A 23190-nucleotide genomic window follows, 5' to 3' on the forward strand; every position below is an offset into this window, starting at 1 on the left:
CCACACACAGGTGACAGGAAACTATCGCATGCACATCAGATAGCCTACAGGCAGGCTAGTAGCCACAGACTACAGACAGATGAAAGGCACATCGCAAGAAGAGGGTAATTTAAATTTAGGCTCACTCTAGGCCAAACTCCAAGGGGAACTTTCTGCTTCATTCCTGGATGTGACAACGACACAGTTTTACTTTTGCATGTAATCGATCTACATATTAGAATAGTTCAAGTACATCTTCGAGGCGGGTAAAGTGGTTTATAATTCCCATTTGCAGTCACAGCTGCTTGGCTACTGGCTGCTCAAGCATGCCACCCAGGTCTTTGCCACACTCACAACGCCTTGCTTTGTCCATTCAATCTGAAACTTGAAAGCATATGTGGTAGACAAACAGCTATCGAGTTATTCCATCTAGTTTTAGCTGCCTGACAGCGCGGCTTATTTTTACCCTTTTCACCTCTATGTCTCATTGTGGAGAACAACGTTCACAAAGTAGTAAGTATTCAAAAGGGGAGAGGGAAGAAAAAGCAAGGACTTTTGCCTTTTCACATCAATTGCTCAGTATGCTAATATGTCCAGATTGGCTTCATCAATTGAATTGATCAAATGTCACTTCATGCTAAGGCCTGTGATAGACATCAGACCCTGAGGACAACCATGACAAACCTAGCGCTCACCCTTAGGAAGGACACAGTACCAGTACAGTATGGGTGTGCAGCAGGGCCCGGGGAGGGGCGGCTGATGACTACGGCAGAGGCTGAGACTGAGGGGTGTGGACAGGAGAGTGAAGATGATGGATCCTGCATAGTCATGAGCTCAGGAGAGAGAGAGAGAGAGAGAGAGAGAGAGAGAGAGAGAGAGAGAGAGAGAGAGAGAGAGAGAGAGAGGTGCAGCCAGCACAGCCCCAGTGTTTCTAAACAACCCTGAGACCTAGGCAAAGCAGTGGGGTCAGTGAGCTGTCCTCATCGCTATGGAATTGGAGAAAACACAGCTGAATTAGGTGCGTAGTGACCTCAACATGACATGTTAGCCATCAAATAGTGCCAGCCGTTTCCTTTTAGTAACATTTGCAGCAGCATAATTTTGGAGTGGCCAACTAGAATGAGAGTGGCTATAACACATTCCATCACGCTGACAGTCAGTGAAGGATGGAAATGCAAGTTTGGACGTCACAACCATTCCCATAAGGCAGTTGACCTTTATGCTCTACTCTGGGATCTGGAGGGAGAAGGTGGAAGGCAGTAGAGCTGCTGGCAAAACCTGAGAGGATTGTCTCTGCTGGCTTGGTAGTGGACACCCCGCAGGGCAAACCCGAGCCCTGGGGCTCGCTCCGCCCTCACCTGCTCAGGGCATCCCCATCAACTTTACACATGGTAAAGAGCACCACTTTTGATGCTGAGCCCCAAATTGGTCCTTAAACCATACAGCTGATCTTCCAAAAGGCGGTATGACATTGGCATGCACAATTATACTAAAATCACATGTAAAGGACTTTAATAGATTCACGAGCAACCTCTATGGATAACCCACCAATCAAGTTTAAATGCTTGGAGAATATGATCACGCCATCTATCGTACAGATGATGGAGAACAGTGACATTTTACTGTTGCCAAGAGTAACAGAGTGTGGGAGAGATGACCTGAGAGTCTGCAGTTAGGGGTGAGAAGAGAAAACCTCACACCCCATGAAAACACAAAGCACAAAGGAAGGTCATGGAGGCCCCATTACAACCAGAAGTCTAAGAGTGACAAGCTAAACGCATCACAGTTCTGCCCCAAGAGAGAATTCTTTCCTCTGTAGGCTACTTTTCTTAATATACATGCATGTTTTTAAGGTGTCTCGAGTTGGTCCTCGATAAGTCTTCATCCCTCTCCTAACAGCAATGAGGGAGAAGCTGTCTCACATGGGGAGAAGCTGTCTCACATGGGGAGAAGCTGTCTCACGTGGGGAAAAGCTGTCTCACATGGCTCTCAGTTTTTCCTTATGCTTTTTTGAGGATCATGGCTACTTTGCTTCCTCCCTCAGCACTGCTGTGTGCGCGCTAACACAGCGCTATCCATCCTGGCGAGAGGCTGGAAACATGGACGTGCATCCAACAACAGAGCAGCAATGAGATGCTTCCATCATGCATTTTATGTACCCATTAAAATATTACCTTGGAATTTTAAAGGATATTAAGGAAAAGAGAGGCAAGAATTAAAGGCACAAAGCATGAAATGAAATTATGAAATATTATCTAAAGACATTAAAATCTATACGTATGGGCTGGGGCTGGGGCCCAGTTGGAAGAGAGCTTGCCTCATGTGTACACACCGGGGCTCCCTCCCCCGCACATGGCTGCTGGCCCTGCACTTGGAGGCAGAGGCATGTGGATGATCCTTCAGTGTCGCCTTCAGTCATGTGGGGAATCTGAAGTCAATCAGGGCTACAGACTCTTTCCCCAAAATAAAATATTTTACTCAGAATTGAAAAGCCTTTGTGCCATAAAGACATCTCTGCTTGCCAGGGGTGATAACAAAGTCAGAATACTTGGCTGGCTTGCTCAAGGTTGTAAGTTCTATCCCCAGGACCCCACCAGCACCCAGAAGAAGCATCATAACTGAAAAGATGAGCAACAAACTGGGAACCATGTGCAATATGTGACCAGCAAAAAATATGGATTTTTAAAATATGAAACAAACTTTCACAAGGCAGTTTTAAACTAGATGAGAATCTCAACTTAAAATGGGAAGTTTTCAAAATAAATACAAAGAGTAGTGAATATATGAAAAAGCGATTGAGGGGGAGATGTCTCGGCAAAGTCCTTGCTGTACAGACAAGGGCATGGGCTGGATCGCCAGAACCCACACTAAACAAGCTGAGTGCGGTGATACATGCTCACAGTGCCGTGCCGGGAGGCAAGTCCCAGGTCAGCCCTTGCACTTACTGCTCAGACAGCCTAGCCTGCTTCATGGGCCAGGGGGAGATTCTTCTCAAAGATAAACAAACTCCCAAAATAAACGCAATTAGATTTTTCCTGAGAAATGACAGATACACTTGTCCTCTGCAGACATCTGTAACATGTGACACTAGCGTCTACTTGACTCAGTCAGGCACGAACAGCCGAACACAGGGATCCTGTATGCGGTGCCCTGATGAGCAGTATGCAGGCTGTAAGTCCTGGCAACATCAGTGTCATGAGTTACAGTGTGTCTGTCAAGGTCACAGCCATCTTTTCTAGAGGGGTTTGTCCCTTGTCACCTCTTAAGATATTATTTTCCAAATATAAAACAAGCAAAAATTTGAAATAGCATCTTTTGTTTCCCATGGGCTTAAGGACAGAAGAAATGCCCACCTGTATCAACAGAACCACAGGAAACATTGCAAGCTCAGGTTACATTAGTATTTTTACTCTTAAAACACTCAACAATGATGGAATGTACATCACAGGGTGTACATGCCACTTTGATTGCCTACCTGCCTACCTGTTTCCCTCCCTCCCTCCCTCCCTCCCTCCCTCCCTCCCTTCCTGTCCACCGTGTTTGTGTGTGTGTGTGTGTGTGTGTGTGTGTGTGTGTGTGTGTGTGTAAGCATACACAGCCACAGTGAATGTGGGGAGGCCCTGATAATCGAACTCAGGTTGTCATACTTTGCCTTTCTTTTCCAGATATAAAGTATTTTGCTTAGATGGTTGTATCTAATAATTGAGGCTTAACACATTGCAGTGAGAAGTGTTGTTGCTTGAAATCTTAGAGCAATAGACAGATGGCCTTGGGCATTAATAATTGACAGCAGAACATGGCCTGGCTGTATCCCATGCACGCGACGATCTTCAATCCTGAGTGACTAATAGAAAACAGAAAGCTATCTTTGGTTATGAATTAGTAAATCCAAGCAGATTGCCAGAATCTTTAAAGAAACAAGGTGACCCAATCCTTACTCTTTTTAGTTTTAAACAATGGTGAAGGAAACCCATGTTGACTGTTCATGGAAATGAGTGGACTCAAAGACCGTGCACTCCTCAGTCCTGGAAGAGATCGTGGGCTCTCCTGTTTTTCTTAGCTGAGATCATTTGACCTCTCCAAGTCCTAGACACTCTTGCCATTGGTGGCCTGCAATGAGGGGACCATGGCCATGTATGGAAGCTCTTGAGGAGCCAAAGAACTATGTTTAAATTAGTCTTTCCCTGAGGAAGTCATTGAAGAGAAATTTGGTCACCCAAAATTATAGACAGCGTATAGAATGTTTTAATGCCCTCCGGGGAGTGCAATAAATGTTACACACGAAGACTGACTGACCCACAGACCTGTGCATTCACCTACCATTCAACAAATACTCAGTGCCAGGACACCAATTCCTGGTGCCTGGAGCATCACACTGTGTGCAATGGGCTGACTTAAATCAGCCTTCCTGTTAGAGACAGTCCCCGTGTGCTCCGGGGTTGGAGCACACATTCAGTGCTGTCTGTGGACTTCTCCAGTTTGGACTTTGAGTGAAAGGCCTATGGAATGAGCAGGGAGTGAACAGGCCACGGTTTGCACACTTTGGCGGTATAAATAGTACCTTGTTCATTGGGAAGAACAGGGTCTCAGTTCAGGCCTGGGCTTATGCGCATGTACACACACACACACACACACACACACACACACACACACACACACACACACCAGTGCATATATTCACTCATACACACACCCCAGCCCTCAACACACACGGAGATGGAGACAGTCCAGCATCTCTCTCTCTCTCTCACCTCTACAGGATCACAGCGGGCTGACTCCCCCGCCCCCGACAGCTTTAATGCTCATTTTAGTGCCCTCATGCTGTGTTTTTTTGACCATGTTTTCAATAAGAGTTTCTCTTGCTGCATTTGCTAAGGGCCTGGAGTGCAGCATGCAGCAACTTTGCTTTGGAATGGCACATAGATTTTTAAAGCTGATACATTACAGGGTCTGCGAACGTCTGTGTAGTATTTACCAAACATGCAGTGGATGGTGGGATCTTGGGATCATGGTTTTTTTTTTTCATTGTTCTGTGACCAACCCAGGAGCCGAACCTCCATAGGACTAGAGACCAAACGGTAATTTCACTATTCCTCTCTGGCTGGCAGCTCGTGCCACCCACCTGGACTGCTGAGCATCCTGTCCTGTGGCTACAAATTCATATTTCCCTTCCTGAGCTTCCTAGCTTGTTATTTTCTTTGCTTTGCATTATGTATAGTTCAAAACTTTTTAAAAAATAAGCTTGTTTTGAAACAGTTGTAGACTTTCAGGCAGTATGAGAAAGATCACAGTTTTATGCTAGCATTCACCGGCTGTAACACCTAGCAAACATGCTACCTTGTCACAATCAGCGTAACAACCTGGACGCAAGCATTCCAGGTTCTTTCCGGTTGCACTTTTACAGAGTCACATCCTTTTTCTGCCTGTGGATTCTTCAAGTGCACAAGCACTGTGCACTGTCTTTGCTGTTTTTCAAATTGAGTGACTGTTGCACATACTCGTGTGGCTCTGTGTCTGCCTCTCTGCTCTGTCCCACTCTATCCACTGTCCTGCGACTCTGTATCATTTGCTTACCAAGCCCTGTTGCACAGGGTAAACATTCTTACTTGATTCTTTTAGGAGGAGGTTTAAGCTATTCCAAGACCCTGACTTCAGCTGTAGATTTTAGGATTTGCTTCTGAGTGGCTACGAAAGTCTTGCTTTGTTTTGATAAGAATGGCATTCAGTCAGTGCACTGGGGGGCAGTTCACCTTTGCTGTGCTGACTTCTCTTTAAGTATGGCATGCCTTTCCATTTATTTGAATGTCCTTAATTGTATTTTATGGGTTTTAGCATAAAGTTCTATTCATGTTAAGTTTATACCTAAGTATTCAATTTCTTTGGAGTGACTGTAAATTGTTTTGAGTTTCAAATATTATTGCCATATGATCGTTGTGAACGAATATAAGTACAGTTGCTTTGTGCCTATCCATCTTTTCTCGTGCGGTCACACATAGCCTACTGTTTCTAGAAGCTCCTGTCTATCTGTCTATCTGTCTGTCTATCTATCTATCTATCTATCTATCTATCTATCTATCTTGTTGTTTTGGTTTGAGGCAGGGTCTCTCACTGTCCTGGAGCTCAGCAGGTAGGCTGGGCAGTAAGCCTGTCTCTGCTTCTTCAACACTGAGACTAGAAAACTACAGTCCTGTGCTTGCAAGTCAAGCAAGTCACTGATGTCTCCTCAACCCCTCTCTTTCAGTTTTAAAGTACATCCCTGGTAGTTTCCCACACTGATAATCTATCACAGCATCTGGAAACAGCAATGACTTAATTTCTTCCTCTCAAACGTAACATGTATATATCAGTCAAACCTTATTATTTTTTTAAAAAAGACATTTGTTATGTACACAGTGTTCTGCCTGCGCATAGGCCTGTAGGGCACCAGATCTCATTACAGATGGTTATGAGCCACCATGTGGTTGTTGGGAATTGAACTTAGGACCTCTGGAAGAGCAGCCAGTTCTCTTCACTTCTGAGCCATCTCTCCAGCCTGAGTCAAACCTTATTTTTGTGACTGTGACTAGACCTGATAGAAACAATTTAAAGAAGGGAAGGTTTGTGGCCTGCTCCACTCAACAGGAGGATGGGCCTGTTGTTCCTGCATCCTGGTTGGGCAAAGCATCCTGGTGGAAGGGGCAGGGGAGCAACTCTGCCTTGTTCTAGATAGCTGTGAAGCAAAGGGGTCCAGGTGAAGGGTCCTAGATCAAGATGTAGTCCCCAAGGACACGCCTAGACTCCAATTCTAGAAGTTTTCCCGGATCTCCATTTTAGTACCAAATCATGAACCCATTTGTGGGTCAATCCATCGATGAAGTAAGAGCCCACACAATCTAATCGCTTCTCAATGGTCAGGCCAGGACCTGACAGCTACGCCTCCAGGGTGTGAGCCTGTGTGGGCACTTTGTACCCAAACCACCTTTTTCTTAACTTTTAATTTTTTATCTTTTCTTCATTCACCCCTCCTCCTCTTCCTATTTTTTCCTTTCTCCTCCTCCTCTGAACCCCCCCTCTCTCTTACCCCCACTGCACTTTGATATCAGGTCTTCATACACAGTTCTGGCTGATGTAGGACTTACCATGTTATCAGGCTGGCTTTGAACCCACAGCAAGGCTCTCTCGTCTCAGACATGAACCTGCATACCCGATTTCTTCTAGTCTTCCGGAACTTTCAGTTCCAGCTTGCTAAGAGTGGTACAACAGGTTTTCCCTTTATCCCCAGCAGGGAGTAGTCGGCCATCTTTTGTCCTGGGCTGCTGCAGCTGCTGCAGCCTGCTCTGCCTTTAGTTTGCTGTGTGCTTGTGTTGTGAATGGCTGTTGGAGTTTACAAATGCTTTTCTGTCAACTGTCAATCACATGTCCCTCTGCCATCCTGTTAATGTGATCTACTGACTTCTAAGTGGAAAGAGCGTACTCTTTGCACACCTGTGGGGCTTTTACATTCAGAAGTCAGTTCTTTCATGGACAGAGGTCTATTGAGGATGGGGCTGGGGTCTGGTGTTTTCTAAGAAACTGGTCTCTTCTTGCAGGTTGTCACGTGTATGAAGTAAGGCTGACATCCTCCCAGCTGCCTCAGTGATGTTCACGTTTGATTCTGGATGCTGGGATTGCCTGTCTCCTTGCTTAGATTTTCCTCAGCCTTGATGGAAAGTTACCCCTTCTATGGATTTTTGTTGGACCATCAGCTTTCTGTTTCATCGATTCACCCCCTTGTGTTCTTGAATTGTTCCTCCTCTTACATACTGAGGCTCACATCCCAAGACAAGCATTCCCCCGAACTCTTTTCTCATTTTCTATTGACTTCTTCTTGTGTTGGTTAGCTTCTATTATCCAATTGACACACCTCAGAAGGGGCTGAAGAAATCCCAAGGTCAGATGAGCCCGTGTGCATATCTGTAGGGAATTTTTTGGTTATTGACTAGTGTGTGTAGTCACCACCATCCCTAGGAGGTGAACTTGGGCTGTACAAGAAAGCCATTGGAAGATGAGAAAGCGTGTGACATGGTAAGCAACATTCTTTCATGCTTTCACTTCCTGTTCGACTTCCTGCTCAGAAGTCCTCAATGGCCAGTTGAGACTTGGGAGATGAAGGAACGCCTTTCCTCCTCAAGTTGCTTGAAGTCCTGGCGTTCATCAGAGCAATGGGACATTTCTCTCTTTTCTTCCTGCCTTCTGTGTTGATGGATGGCTCATTTCTCTCCCTTTCCAAAGTGAAACATTCCCTACCTGGGTTGTCTCTGGGGTCTCCGCGTGAATCGCATCATATCTGGTGACTTCGGCTTTCTCTTTTGCCTCTGACTACTCTTTACACGTTCATTGCCCTCCATTCTACCCGAGACAAAGCTCGCCCCACTCCAGGCATAACCCGCTACGCAGTTATTTACTGATTTTCTTTTCCACCAACCTTTCATGGCAGTAGCGGCACGCCTGCCTCCACCCTCTCCCCCCTGCCGCAGTCCCGTCTGATTCTGTTTCCCAGCCCCTACCTCTCCTGACCCGTCGCCCCCACCCCCCACCCACACTCAGCCCTCCAGTTTTAGTTTTCCTGCTGTGTTCTGTCTCTGGCCTTTAGCCTGCCTGTGGCCGTGGCTCTCTGGTCTTTGACGTCACCCTGTGATTGGTGTTTCCCTGCTAAATCACACAGGATTGCTTGGCCAGTCACTCATCAAGCTGATGTCTGACAGGCCACATCCATTTGTCAGAACTGTCAGGCCGATTTGGGCAAGCTGCTATTCTCTGGGCAGTTGTGACCAGCACAGGAAGACAGTGTGGACACCCAGAATACTGTGCCTAAGAACCATGTCAGCACCAGAAACACTGAAGTAACGCATGACTTAAAATTCCTGGCTGGGTGTACTGATGGCATGAGTGATGCTTTTCACTGTTTTTTGTATTAAAAAAAGAGCTAAGTAGATTGTTAGATGATTGATTCTCTATCTGAACTGTCGTTTTTTAAAATGCCATTAATACTTTTAGGTTGAAGTTCCTTCTCAGTTCCTGAGTTACATTCATCTGAAATTCACCGAGGAATATGAGGCAGGCGGCTTTCTTCCTTTAAGATGTCACAGAATGATGAGATTGATTCATAGACGTTACTGAATTTATAGTAGCTGGGATTTTTAATTTTTGTTATTTCTCTGCAGGAGGTAACATTCAAAAGTCTTGGGGCAAATCACAAGCCCAGCTATGTAGAAGCTACTGGAGGACAGGCTGTGTCGTCAGGCGTGGTGGCGCACACCTTCAATCGCGGGGCTCAGGAGGCAGAGGCAGGCAGGTCCCTGTGAGGTTGAGGCCAGCCTGGTTGATTCAGTGAGTTGCAGGGCAGCCAGGGAGACTCAATGAGGCCCCTTCCCTCCAAGAAAGAATTGGTTCTGAGGGATTTGCCTTTCTTTTCCTGGGCAGGACTGGTTTGAGGAGACACACACGCCCCCCCTCCCTCTCCCTCTCCCTTTCCTCTCTTGGTCTATTGTGTCTTTAAAACTAATTTACATGTAAATAAACACCCACAACAAAGATGAATATAGCACATCAGAGCATGACACAGGACGCTACTCCTCTCTGCCCTCCCCCACCCCCACTTGCATCTCCTAGCTTCTACACAGATTTCCACCTTCTTTAATGTTTATGATGTGTTTTGTTTTCTGATCCTTTTTTTAAAAAATATTTATTTATTATTTATACAGTATTCTGCTTGCATGTACACCTGCACACCAGAAGAGGGCATCAGATCTCATTATAGATGGTTGCGAGCCACCATGTGGTTGCTGGGAATTGAACTCAGGACCATTGGAAGAACAGCCAGTGCTCTTACCCTCTGAGCCATATGTCCAGCCCTGTTTTCTGATCCTTTTATTCGTCCTCTGTGCGACAGGTCATGGGCTTTTTCTATTGCCTCTCCTAGACTGCTCACACATCCATTCAGGGCACCGTGATGTCTGTTCTGACTTCAGCTTCGACTCCCTAATTGAAGCTTATCTTAGGGCAAAGGTGTAGAATTTGCTGAGAGTATAACAAAGAAAGGTCACAAGTTTATTAAGCGGCTAAGAATGCTTGACTTTGTCTTTGGGAATTTAGCTTAGCTTGTGCACATTTACTCAGCATTATACCCTGTGAGGCACTAGGGATGTGGGGTGAATTAATACATAGTCTTAAACCAAAGACTACGGACTCCAGACAACTAGACAGCCAAGTGCCCGCCCACTGTGGCCAGAAACGGTACGTTTCCTTTGGATGCCCGTCTTGAGTTCTGAGGGAGCGCTGTGTGTTAGAGAAGACTTCAGACAAGACTCCTGAGGCACCCCTGGACCAACAGATGAAAGCTCCTTAGGGACGATGCTGGCAATCTGTGGGGGTTTCAGGAAACCCCCACAGTGAGAGTGGCTTTCGGGGAATAGTGCTACACAAACATTCTCTGTGCTTTTAAAAAGCTATGAGGTTGGGGTCTCTGGTGAGTCACAAAGCTGAGGAGAAGGGCTGAGCAGTGGAAAGGACCAACTGAAGGGGCTGTCTGGTCCTTCTGGGGAGCTTCCCTCAGTCCCCCCAATCCTAAGATAGCGGGAGAGCTATTTATGTGGCGAGAGCCCTGATGAGCATGTTGGCTCCTCAGCAGGACCACTCCAACTACACAGAGGTCATGAAAGGGTATAAAACTAGAAAGCCTCTAATTTTAGAGGCTGCAGTCCACATGCGGAGTGCAATTAAGAGAAACCTCTGAAAGCCTGAGAAACACAAAAAATGTTTTTAATTTGGTTGTTATTTAAAAATATTCTGAAGGCATTCTAACAACCGCACATGCAAATGCAAAGCAGAAGAAAACACGAAAGACACCACATCTCATGATCTTTCAGTTACATAGTCAACTTCAGGTCAACATTCAAATCTGGTTTTCCCTCTGTGTGCCTGTCTCTCTTTCTCATGTCTCTGTTTCTCCCTCTCTTGCTGTCTCTGTCTCTCCCTCTCCCTCCCCCCTTTCTTTCCCTCCCCCCTCTCTCTGTAACAGACATGACTTATTTATCAGAATTCCTTCTGTCATTGTTCAGCTAAGAAGTGTGTTTGTCTCCACATGTCAAGCATAGTACATTGTCCGCAGAAAGAAGGCTACAGAACATCGGGGGTCTGCTTGGGACACCTCTCTTCTGACTTCTCTTTTTAGCAATGAAGCTTTGGTAAAAATGACTCTCACAGTGGGGAAATATTTGTTTGTGATTTCTTTTCTTATGTCCCCTAGAAGCCAGGGAACACATATGTGACCATCTTGATTCTTCCCCATGGCTCCATTCTCTGACAAGCATTAGCTAGGCAATGGATTAGCTTTTTAAGAGTGCTTTATGTGTTGTTGGGGTGACGGTAAGTTGTGCGGCCAGTGTGGAAGGGCGGCCTCCTCCAAGCAACTAAAGAGCTGGCACTAAAAGCCACAATTAGTGATGCCGATGCCTTGAACTGAAAGCCTCTTCCTGTCTTGGCCTCAAATCCAAACCGTGTCCTTTCTTTGGTCTTCATCTGATAGCTTTTGGATTCCGTCTTACACCTGTCACCTGCCACTCTCTAGCTTGCTCTCTGAGGACTCCAAGCCACAATGACATGCAACAATCCGCCATATACCCATCATGTGCTTGCCAGTAAACACAAGAATCATAATGTTATTAGAAAAACTCCAATTCAGTGAAAAGTAGACCTTCCAACATGGCTGACCAGTTAGCTATGGCCACATAAATCTCCAGATAGCTGTGAATGTCGGTAACATATGTGGAGGTGACAGTCAGGTATTATTTTGCCAAGAGGCCAGCCGTCAGGTTTTGACCTGTGTGGGAACCGCAAGAGAAACAGTCTTAATTGCACAAGTTTCTATCTCCAGCCCTGGAGGCCAATGTGTGGCATCTAAAACGCTGGGCTTGCTGTTGCCGTCTTGGTTTTTCCTTTCCTGATTAAATGAAGAGAAGAGGCGTAAGAGCCTCTTTGGTAACGTGCAGCTGTTTAACTTGAGCTGTTGGAGGCAAGGCTGAGCAGCTGTGCACAGCCGTTTGGCTGGCACAGTCTTGCCCTCCTTGCTGTGTGGATGCTGGCGCTTCCCACCTGCAGCCTGTCTCTCAGGCACTTAGCGCACAGGCAAGGCGTGCCTTCAGTCAGGATGGAATTCCCTCCTTGGCTCAAAGCTAAAAGGCAGTTTTCCCCTAACACTGCATGCAGAGAGCGCAGGAGGGAGATCTTACTGCAGGGAACAGCATCATGCAGTTGACTTTGGTTTCCATGCAGATGGCTCTATTAACCTCCCTTTGCTTTGGCTGAAAACACACTTTCTCTTCACTCTCCAAATTCTCAAATGCACACAATGACTGCTATGAACACGTTAAAATCTTGGGGTCTACACCAGCCTCAGCTTCCTGCTTGCGTATCGGTTACTTTTCTCACTGCTTAGTCAAACACCCGATACAAAGCAAGTAGGCTCATAGTTCAGAGGAAATGAGACCATCATGTAGGACAGGCCCAGTGACAGGAGGCTTGGTCCATGGTGCTAAACAGGAAGTAAGACGGGGGAATCCCTTCTTGGTAGAGTTGATACCCTATGTACATATACAGGGGGAGGAGGTCCCCCTCAGTCACAGTCATAGTGGAGGGCAGTAGGGGGAAAGTGGGAGGGAGGGAGGAATGGGAGGATACAAGGGATGGGCTAACAATTGAGATGTAATATGAATGAATTAAAAAATATATATATATATTAAAGGGGAATCCCAGAGCTCAGCCAACTTTCTATTTTTCCTTTTTTTATTTTGTCAGGGACATGGCATGGTGCCACCCACGTTCAGGGTGGCTCTCTCTTCCTCAGTCAAACTTCTCCAGAAGCTGCCTGGAGGCTACAGACAGGTTTGCCTCACTGGTGCCCCAGGTGTTTCCTAATCCAATAAAGGTGGAGACGGAAGCTGCGTCATCACAGTGAACGGGTGGGGCTTCCAAGGGTTAGAACAGTCTTAGCAACACAACTCCACAGGCTTTTGGTATGTGCTGATGTGCTTTGAAGGAGGATGGTCCCCAGGCTCATGTGCCTGAATGCTTAGTCCCTACTTAGTGAACTGTTTAGTAAGGATTAGGAGGTGTGGCCTTGGTAGAGGAAGTGTGTTTCTGGGGCTGGGCTTGGGGTTTTAAAAGTCTATGCCAGGCCCAAAGTCTCTCTCCCCTGCTGCCTGTGGATCAGGATGTAAAGCTCTCAGCTGCTGCCCAACACCATGCCTGGCTGATCCCGCCGTGATGGTCATGGGCTGTCAGCAAGCTTCCAGGTGAAGGTTTTCTGTGTAAGAGCCGCCTCCGTCATGGTGTCTCCTTACAGCAACAGATCAGTGACTGAGACAGTAGACTTCTAGAGCACATGGGTTTAGCTCACATAGAGCCCAGTTTTAATCAGCTGTCAGTTTCTTGGTGCCTGTGGCCATGTTAATATATTTACGCTGATGAAAATTTTACAAGTATTTCACCAGCTACCAAACTGTTAATACATTGGAAGGTCTACTTTTCAGTGAGTCAGAGTTTTTCTAACAACATTATGATTCTTCTGTTTACTGGCAAGCACGTGACTGGCATATGGTGAATTGTTGCATGTCATTGTGGCTTGGAGTCCTCAGAGTGCAAGCTGGAGAGTGGCAGGTGAGGGGTGTACGACAAAATCCAAAAGCTATCATGTGAAGGCCAAAGAAAGGCCAGGGTTTGGATTTGAGGCCAAGACAGGAAGAGGCTTTCAGTTCAAGGCATCGGCATCACTGATTGTGGCTTTTAGTGCCAGCTCTTTAGTTGTTTGGAGGAGGCTGCTCTCCCACACAGGCTCGTTTCTCAGGTTATGGCGCTATTTTGGGAAGTTATGGAAACCCCAGGAGATGGAGCCCAGCTGGAAGAAGTGGTCCAGTCACTGAGGAATGGGCCCATGGGGCCATCCTTCCCCTAGCGCTCTCTCTAGTCACAACAATGCAGAAGTAACTAAAACAGTGCCACACTCACATTCTGCTCTGTTGTGGCTGGGACCACTTATTTCTGTGTAGTGTTTTCTTAATGTGTAGTAAGAAGCAGAGTGGCCTTGTGAAAATAGGTGTCACTATTGATAATATGCATACAGCCCAGATTATTAGTAAACATGTCTTCAAGCTCACATTGATAACATACTCTAATAAAAGTATAATTGAGATAATATGATCATTGTAATTTAATGGGGTTGTTTTCTTCGTGTGTGTGTGAGTGTGTATGTCTGTGTGTGAGTCTATGTGTGTGTGTGTGTGTCTGTGTGTGTGTGTCTGTGTGTGTGTGTGTGTGTGTGTGTGTGTGTCAGTGTGTGTGTGTGTGTGTGTGTGTGTGTCTGTGTGTGAGTCTATGTGTGTGTGTGTGTGTGTGTGTGTGTGTGTCAGTGTGTGTGTGTGTGTGTGTGTGTGTGTCTGTGTGTGTGTCTGTGTAAGATATAACCTCAACTCTCGTCCCTCTTGTGCCATCCATGTTTTTTGAGATAGGGTCTCATTGGTTTGGAACTTGCTAAACATGCTAAGCTGGTTAGCCCGTGCCCCAGGAGTCCTCGCGTCTCTGCATCGCAGTCTGGGTTACAAGAGCTTGCCATTGTAGCATACATTTTTACACGGGTTCTGGGGGTGGAGCTCAGCTCATCATGTTTACATAGCAAAGACTTTTATGTTTACGCTGATGAAAATTTTATACGTATTTCACCAGCTACCAAACTGATTATTTAAAACTGATTACTTAGACTAGACAAAAGCAAAGTGCCTTATCTCTTTCTACATGGAGGTGTTAGCTAACTTCTCCGGGCAGTCAGTGCAGATAGCTAGAATGCTCTCCTCTGGAATTACTGTATTTATGTGGCTTGCATTTTTTTCAAAGATCAAAAAAAAAATCATGCATCTTTAACCACAGCAATTGTGACAGTTCGTATCACTGCCTGCGTGTTCTAATTCCATGATTGCATATATTTGCACAAATTATATAATAAGATGCAATTACGATAATTACAGAGGAATAGGCAACAATTGAAAAAATTACAAATTGCCCCTAAAATAACACTAAATTATAAGAAAACCATCAGACAAACCAAGACACAAAAAGAAAGTGTTTTAAGATGAACCCAACCGTAAAACAGCAAATATTCCTGTGAGAACCTTGACTGAGCAAACTGAACCGTGCATGCTATAGGAGGACATAAGTATTTGAGGGTGGAGCTGTTTTCATTAGAGTGTAAATGGTTAACATCTTGACTTCCCGAAACATATTATGACAAGAGAACCCCTCTCCTTGCTTATTCTTATTGTTATTTCAAAGACAAGAGGAAGGATAATTACTACAGTCATAAAGCACAGACAACTCTATGGAATTTTAAGTAGGATGAGCTGGCTCCACTGCGATTTTCTTGTCTTTTTCCCCCATAAGCCCTGTCTTCAAATGCATATCACTTTCAAGGATATATAGTCTGAGAATATCTGTCTAATAATTTTCTTCTTAGGAAAATCATAGCCACAAGACAAATGACATGGCTCATACACTAGAGCCATCTATAAATTGTCGCGTATTTTATTTACATCCCAATTTCTCACTTTGCTTTATATTTCATACAAAGGTCATTAATATAAAAATTGGGGAGCTTGTCTCTTTGGTTTCTCGTGCCGTTAGTTTATTGAGTCTGGCCACATCCTGGCAGACCATGACAATGAAAAATTAACATCCTGACACAGTAGAATTCTTCACAGCAGAACTTAGATTCATCTTTGCTCTAGCTTTTTAAAAATAATTCCTGCCTTCTCTAAGCACTGAGCTGAGTTTCTTATGTACTACCCGTGTAATGTTCCGTAATAAACCAGTGCCCATTTTAGAGGCAGGGAGACTGATTCTGCTCGCCGTGTGCAGAGAGAGGTTCCAGAGGTCACCAAGTACTGGAGTTAAGCTGTGATCTGGTTGACACTTTCCTGGCGTCAAGCAGTGCACAGATTATGAGGCCGTGGGGGAGCAAAGATGGATGTTATGTGGCCACAGCTGAGATGTCGTACGAGTAGCAGAGACACTGACACCAGTGACCAGAACATAAAGTCCTGAGAAGCCTGAAGATTTTTACCATGAAATCAGAGCAACACCAGCAGCGTCGGGGTGGTCTTCCTGGGGTGCCCTGTGTCTTTTATTGCCTATAAACAGAGTTTTAATCAACACTGGGAAGCGATACTCTAAAGGAGGGATGAATCAGATTCCTTGAGGGATCCGATTAATATAAAATTACATACATGTGCTTTCAGGAGCTCAGGGCAGTGATGAACGCGTGGAATCAAACATCCACTGAGGTACTGATGGCAGCGGGAGTGGTACAAAGTATCTGTTCACACACAAAGCATTGGCTCTGGCTTAGCCACTGCACAGGGCTTTGAGGATGAGAGATTAAATGAAGGGGACAAGGACCTGCCCCGTTCAGTTCACATACATCAAAACAACGCAATGGAGTACATGCTGTACTGTGCAGGGAGGCACGGACTTACAGAGGCACATGCAGAGAAAAGCTACACGCAGAATGTGCTAGAGAAAGGAGGCTCTAAGCAGATGCAGTGCAGTACTCAGGTAAAGAGGACGGACCATAGTTTAGAGTCTGGGGCAGCCTACTGTGCGCACCCTTGAGTTCGTGTGTCACAGCCTACTGTGCGCACCCTTGAGTTCGTGTGTCACAGCCTACTGTGCTCAGCCTTGAGTTCGTGTGTCACAGCCTACTGTGCTCACCTTGAGTTCGTGTGTCACAGCCTACTGTGCTCACCCTTGAGTTCGTGTGTCAGAGCCTACTGTGCTCAGCCTTGAGTTCGTGTGTCACACCCTACTGTGCTCACCTTGAGTTCGTGTGTCACAGCCTATTGTGCTCACCCTTGAGTTCGTGTGTCAGAGCCTACTGTGCTCACCTTGAGTTCGTGTGTCACAGCCTACTGTGCTCACCCTTGAGTTCGTGTGTCAGAGCCTACTGTGCTCAGCCTTGAGTTCGTGTGTCAGAGCCTACTGTGCTCACCTTGAGTTCGTGTGTCAGAGCCTACTGTGCTCACCTTGAGTTCGTGTGTCACAGCCTACTGTGCTCACCCTTGAGTTCGTGTGTCAGAGCCTACTGTGCTCACCCTTGAGTTCGTGTGTCAGAGCCTACTGTGCTCACCTTGAGTTCGTGTGTCAGAGCCTACTGTGCTCACCTTGAGTTCGTGTGTCACAGCCTACTGTGCTCAGCCTTGAGTTCGTGTGTCAGAGCCTACTGTGCTCAGCCTTGAGTTCGTGTGTCAGAGCCTACTGTGCTCACCTTGAGTTCGTGTGTCACAGCCTACTGTGCTCACCCTTGAGTTCGTGTGTCAGAGCCTACTGTGCTCAGCCTTGAGTTCGTGTGTCACAGCCTACTGTGCTCACCCTTGAGTTCGTGTGTCACAGCCTGTGCTCACCCTTGAGTTCGTGTGTCAGAGCCTACTGTGCTCAGCCTTGAGTTCGTGTGTCAGAGCCTACTGTGCTCAGCCTTGAGTTCGTGTGTCACAGCCTACTGTGCTCAGCCTTGAGTTCGTGTGTCACAGCCTACTGTGCGCACCCTTGAGTTCGTGTGTCACAGCCTACTGTGCTCACCTTGAGTTCGTGTGTCAGAGCCTACTGTGCTCACCCTTGAGTTCGTGTGTCAGAGCCTACTGTGCTCACCCTTGAGTTCGTGTGTCAGAGCCTACTGTGTTCACCCTTGAGTTCGTGTGTCAGAGCCTACTGTGCTCAGCCTTGAGTTCGTGTGTCACAGCCTACTGTGCTCGGCCTTGAGTTCGTGTGTCACAGCCTACTGTGCGCACCCTTGAGTTCGTGTGTCACAGCCTACTGTGCTCACCTTGAGTTCGTGTGTCAGAGCCTACTGTGCTCACCCTCGAGTTCGTGTGTCAGAGCCTACTGTGCTCAGCCTTGAGTTCGTGTGTCACAGCCTACTGTGCTCAGCCTTGAGTTCGTGTGTCACAGCCTACTGTGCTCAGCCTTGAGTTCGTGTGTCACAGCCTACTGTGCTCAGCCTTGAGTTCGTGTGTCACAGCCTACTGTGCTCAGCCTTGAGTTCCTGAAGGAGGTGAGGCCTGTGGAGCGTGTGTGTTTCACAATTGCTGCCTCCATGAAAGAGTTTAGAGAAAGAGCCTCACCCTTCTACCATGAAAAATATAGTGATAAGAAAACCATCTCCCAGAAGTGGGCCCGGGCCACACTCCATATTGCGGGTGTCTCAATCTTGGACTTCTTGTGGTTTAGACCTGAGAAAAGGCCATTTCTGTTGTTTATCAGCTGCCCACTCAGTGATGGTGTTCAGTGAGCCCCTGCTGGAGTGTGCTTTTTGTTGTGAGGGCAGAAACGCCATCGAAATATGATGCTAAGAAGGGAGGCCTTTGAGAAGTAACTCCCAGCCTTGGCCAGAGAAACTTCTCTTTGCAGTGGGCCGTGGTTAATACAAAGATGCAGTGCTGTTCAAAGTTCCAAGAGAAAAAGACTGCCAGAGCTCAGCCATAGATGGCACGTCAACCTCCTCCCCCACAAAGCTTGGGGAACGTTGCAGAAGAGGGAGTTGAGAGAATGTAAAAGGTGGAAGAGGGAGAAGTGAAACGCTGTCCCCTGGACATAGCATGGTGTTATATACATGAACCCAGGGCAGCTGTGGCAACCTAAACAGTACCTGTGTACGGTCAAGCTACATAAAGGTTCCCTAATGGATGTGGGATGGTCTTCTGAGGCCCCACCTCCAGCTTTAGAACTGCAGTTGATGGCTGTTAGGGAACACCAGTATGTTCCCCACAGTCCAGTGAGGGACACCAAACTCATATGCAAATGAGAAGCCATAATTGGGTTTGGCGGTTTGAATAAAATTACATGCTTCCTTCTGGGTAAAGCTCCATGGCTGGCTACCAGTGGCTTAGTAAGACTGGGGAGAGACCGTAGCACATGTGTGGCCTTGGTCTTCATGCCTTGTGATGTTCTGGGCTGCCTCAGGACTCTGCCAGCAAGACCAGCAGATGCACAGCTTTCCACTCAGCTGTGACATAAAGCAAACACACAAAGACAGAAAACAGGTTAAAAATAAGAACTTGAGGGAAATTTAGTAGGTTCAGAGCTGTAGGTAAGAGCACATGGTGAGCAGTGAGCAATACTATCATCAGAGAGAAAACACACCATGAATGAAGAGTTTACTGCATGCATGGGAAGAAATGGACCCTAAATATTATGAAGTTTCTCTTATGTGTCAGAAATATCTCATATGAAATTAACAGAAATGCTGTGCAGTGTGCCAAATGAAAATTAATTGTTGAATACACACACACACACACACACGCACGCACGCACGCACGCACACACGCACGCACGGTACTGGGCTAATCTTGGAGATAAAACTAAAGTGGACTATGGACATATCTGAGAGAGACCAACTAAAGCAGACTAAGACCCCAATTCGAGCTTTCCCACTTTTTCTGATGAAACAACCCTTGATTCTCCTAATAGGAGGCTCCCACATGTACTGGAAACACAGGGTGCTTTGGTTACCACTCTGCTGTTATGTTAAGACCATGGCCGGCATCACTTTGGGGGAAAGGGCTTATTTGATCTGAAAGTCCAGGTCACAGTCTATCATCCAGGGCAGGAACTCAGGCAGGAACCTGGAGGCAAGGCCTGAATCAGAGCCCATGGGGAATTGCTGCTTACTGCCTTGCTTCTCAGGGCTTGCTCAAGTTAGACTTTTTATACCATCCAGGACCTCCCACAGTGGACTGTGCCTTCCCACATCATTCATTAGTTAAGAAAATGCTCTACAGACTTCCCTCCAAGCCAATCCTATGGAGGCATTTCCTCAACTGAGTGAGAGTCTTCCTCGCCAAATGACTCTAGCTCATGTGAAGCTGACGTAAACCTAACCAGCATACAGGGTAGCCAGGGAGATAACTACACATATGATTTTGGAAACTGGCATAGTACTTGTCTTATTTTCTTTTTCTGTTGCTGTGACAAGTTACCCTGACATAAGCAACTTAGAGGAGGAAGGGTCTATTTTAACTCACAGTTCCAGATACCATGGCAGGGAAGTCAAGTGGGCAGAAGCTTGAAGCAGGCAGTCACATCCTGTCACTTCCATAATCTGGAAACAGAGGGGCTGAATGTATGTTTGTACTCACTGTGCTTTCCCCATTCCAAATATTTATTTTTATTTGTGTCTATACATGTGTGCACTGTATGTGCAGGTGCCTATGGCAGCCAGAAGAGGGCACTGGATGCCCTGGAGTTGGAGTAACCGAGCCTGGCTGCTAGGAACCAAAGTAGGGATACCTGGGAAGAACAGGAAATATGTTAGAGTTGAGCTGCCTCATCTCTCCAGCCTGCTTCGTCACTTTACACAGTCCAGGCTTTCATGCCTAGGACCTGACCTTACCTATAACTAATGTGGGCCTCTTCACAAACGCTAACCTAAGCCAGCCGACCACACACAAACACCCAGGAGCCCTTCTTCCAGGCGTTTCTAGCTTCTGCTGAGGTGACAACAGTAACCATCCTGGTCAGTAGGGAGTACGTACAGGAAGTCATGACAAAGGGTCAGCTGGGTTGTAGGGACCGCTGAGTTTCACCTTGAATGCCTTACTCCCTGCAGGCGTTCAAAGAGATTTGTCTAGTAAATACATGGACATACAGATCTGTAGCTCAGCAGAGATGCCGGTGGTCCAGATAAAAACAAATTCCGAGCGTTGACCATGTGTGCATTTAAGCTGTCTTACAGAGCTTTTCAGATTCCACCTGCCAATCAGAAGTACTGCCTTATAAATTGTTGCCGCACCCACACTCAGCAGCCTGAACCCCTGGGACAGCACTCTAGTTAATGGAGGTGTTCCTCTGACATTCAACACTGAGTGGTACCCATCCTCTTCTCCCATCTTAGACAGACTTTCAAGCGTGATTGTCTGTTCAGGAAGTTCAAAAGTTCAGCTATTATTTTAACTGCCTTTCTTAATTCAAATTCATACTTCACTCCGTGAAAGGCAGTGCCACTGCATCTCCTCCTCCGAGGGAGGAACTGGGAGTGGCTTTCTCCTGGGTGCTGCTGCTGCAAGCCCTACCCTGGGGAGAGGTGTACCATCTTTTGTGCCAGGTTGTTTTCCATGCTGATAGTAGTGTTCACTTGCTGGGATTACCTACCCAGTAGACACAGACTTTACCAAACATCTGCTCCGGGGCTTTTTGTTGTTAGGTAAGTCCTTAAAACCAGTTTTTGCTCTTCAGTGAGGAAATAGCAAAGAGGACGTACAGCTTTTTCTACCTCCAGGGTGCGAGGATGAATAAATACCTTTAAAACGAGGGCATTTTGCCAGCTTTCAGGCAGTTGGGTCACGCTAACTTCGGCCTGCTCAGGAAAACAAGGTTATCAGGCAAGGACACAGAGGGCCACTCCTCTATGAAACGCCTTGCGCCACCCCCTACCCTTCCCAATCCCCCAAAACTCCCCCAAGCTCCCCACCCCGCAACCCCAGCCCCCAGCTAGAACCCAGTGCTGGCTCTGCTGAGGGATTCTGCAGCCAAGGCAAGAGGTGGAGCATCACTCAGTCTCCTGCCCTGCAAGAGTCCATCTGAGCCTTAGCTAATTAAAGTTTCACAGGCTTGTTTGGTTTTCACAACTATTATATTGATGCCTAATTCCTATGGGGCACAACTCACCCATTAATGTATACTAAGGAGTAGGTTTTTTTGTTTTTGTTTTTGTTTTTAGCAAATTCAATGGTAGATAAAAAAAAAAAATAAAGGCCCCATAGTCAATTCTAGACCATTTTTACCACCTTAAGAGAAATCCACTTGTCTTTCAGTTGTCGGTAGCCTTCCTGCCCTCTGGCCAGGCTCGAGGAAGCACTCACCACTGGAAGTGCCAAGAAAAGTCTAGACAAATGCAATTATATAATATATGGTCTTTATGACTATATTTAAAGCATTTACTTAAAAAATTAAAAGATTATTTTTATGTGCACCCCTGTGCAGGCACGTGAATGTGTGCACACGTTTGAAAAGACCATAATTTCTGATCACCCTGAAACTGGAGTTGCGAGCTGCCTGGTTGGATGTCGGGAGTGGAAGCCGGGCCCTCTGCAGGAGCAATGCGAGCTCTTAACCACTGAGCTGTCTGTCCCCAGCCCATAATTGCCTTTCAAATTCCGAATAATGATTTCATGGGTTCATGACATCAATTAGTATTTCAGTCCATTTTATAACCACATAACGTTCAGTTGTGTGGCTATGTCCACTCAGCAGCAGACGGGCACACTGCAGCTCTAAATGCTGCGCAGTGGGTTTTCTTCATATATATTAAGTTTTTCATACACTATATTCTTTCACACACCTCCTCCCAGATACTCATCTCCTTCCTATCTTCCCATCGTCATGTTCTCTCTTTATGCCTCTCTATCTCCCTTCCTCCCTCAAACAGAAAACAAAAAATGAAATAAAAACAGTAACTCATTGAAACAGAAAATACTAAATGAAACCAAAACAAAAGAAAAAAAACCGACATCAAAACACGGGGTCTGTTTGGGTGCCAACTCTGCTGGGTGTGGGGCCTGCCTCGCAGAGGTTGATGCATCCAGTGTCCCTCCATGGAGAAACATACATTTTCTCATCCCCGGCAGGAATGAGTTGTGAGTAACTGCTTGGCCAGCGTGGGGCTTATGTGTCTTCTCCCTTCCTCAGGGCTAGGGTTCTGTCGAGTTTGAGTGTGTGGAGTCTCATGTGTGTGGTCATAGTCTCTGAGTTCATCTGTGTATCCATCCTCTTGTACCTGGAAGATTCTGGTTCCTTGACATTGTCTTCCACCTGTGTCTCTTTCAGTCTTTCTGTGTTCTTTGAGGAGAAAGAAGCCTTTGAAGACACCCCATTCATGGCTTCAAAGTCTCTCACTCTCAGCACATTGTCTGCTTGTAGGTCTCTCATAATTCCCAGGTACCGCGAGAAGCAGTCTCTCTGAGGACTGAGCGAGGAGGCATTAATGCATCGGCATAGCAGTATTTTATTCTAATGATATACTTTCTTCACATTGATAATTGCCTGAAGCAGAGCTGCTGGGATGCTTAGTGACTCTGCGTAACCATTTGAGGAACTCCCAGACTTAGGTCACATAGTACCATCTCTGCCTTCCCGCCAGCTATGAGTAAGGGACCTAGC

General features: G+C 46.3%; 1 protein-coding gene across 2 annotated transcripts in view; it reads right to left on the reverse strand.

Moving 5' to 3' along the window:
- Positions 1-23190, reverse strand: part of ST6GALNAC5 (ST6 N-acetylgalactosaminide alpha-2,6-sialyltransferase 5) — a 172814-nt gene that overhangs the window by 123032 nt on the left and 26592 nt on the right. The gene's annotated exons all lie outside the window — the stretch shown is intronic.

This window comes from Acomys minous (assembly GCF_964271855.1).
Source record: "Acomys minous genome assembly, chromosome: 14".
Taxonomy (NCBI): Eukaryota; Metazoa; Chordata; class Mammalia; order Rodentia; family Muridae; genus Acomys; species Acomys minous.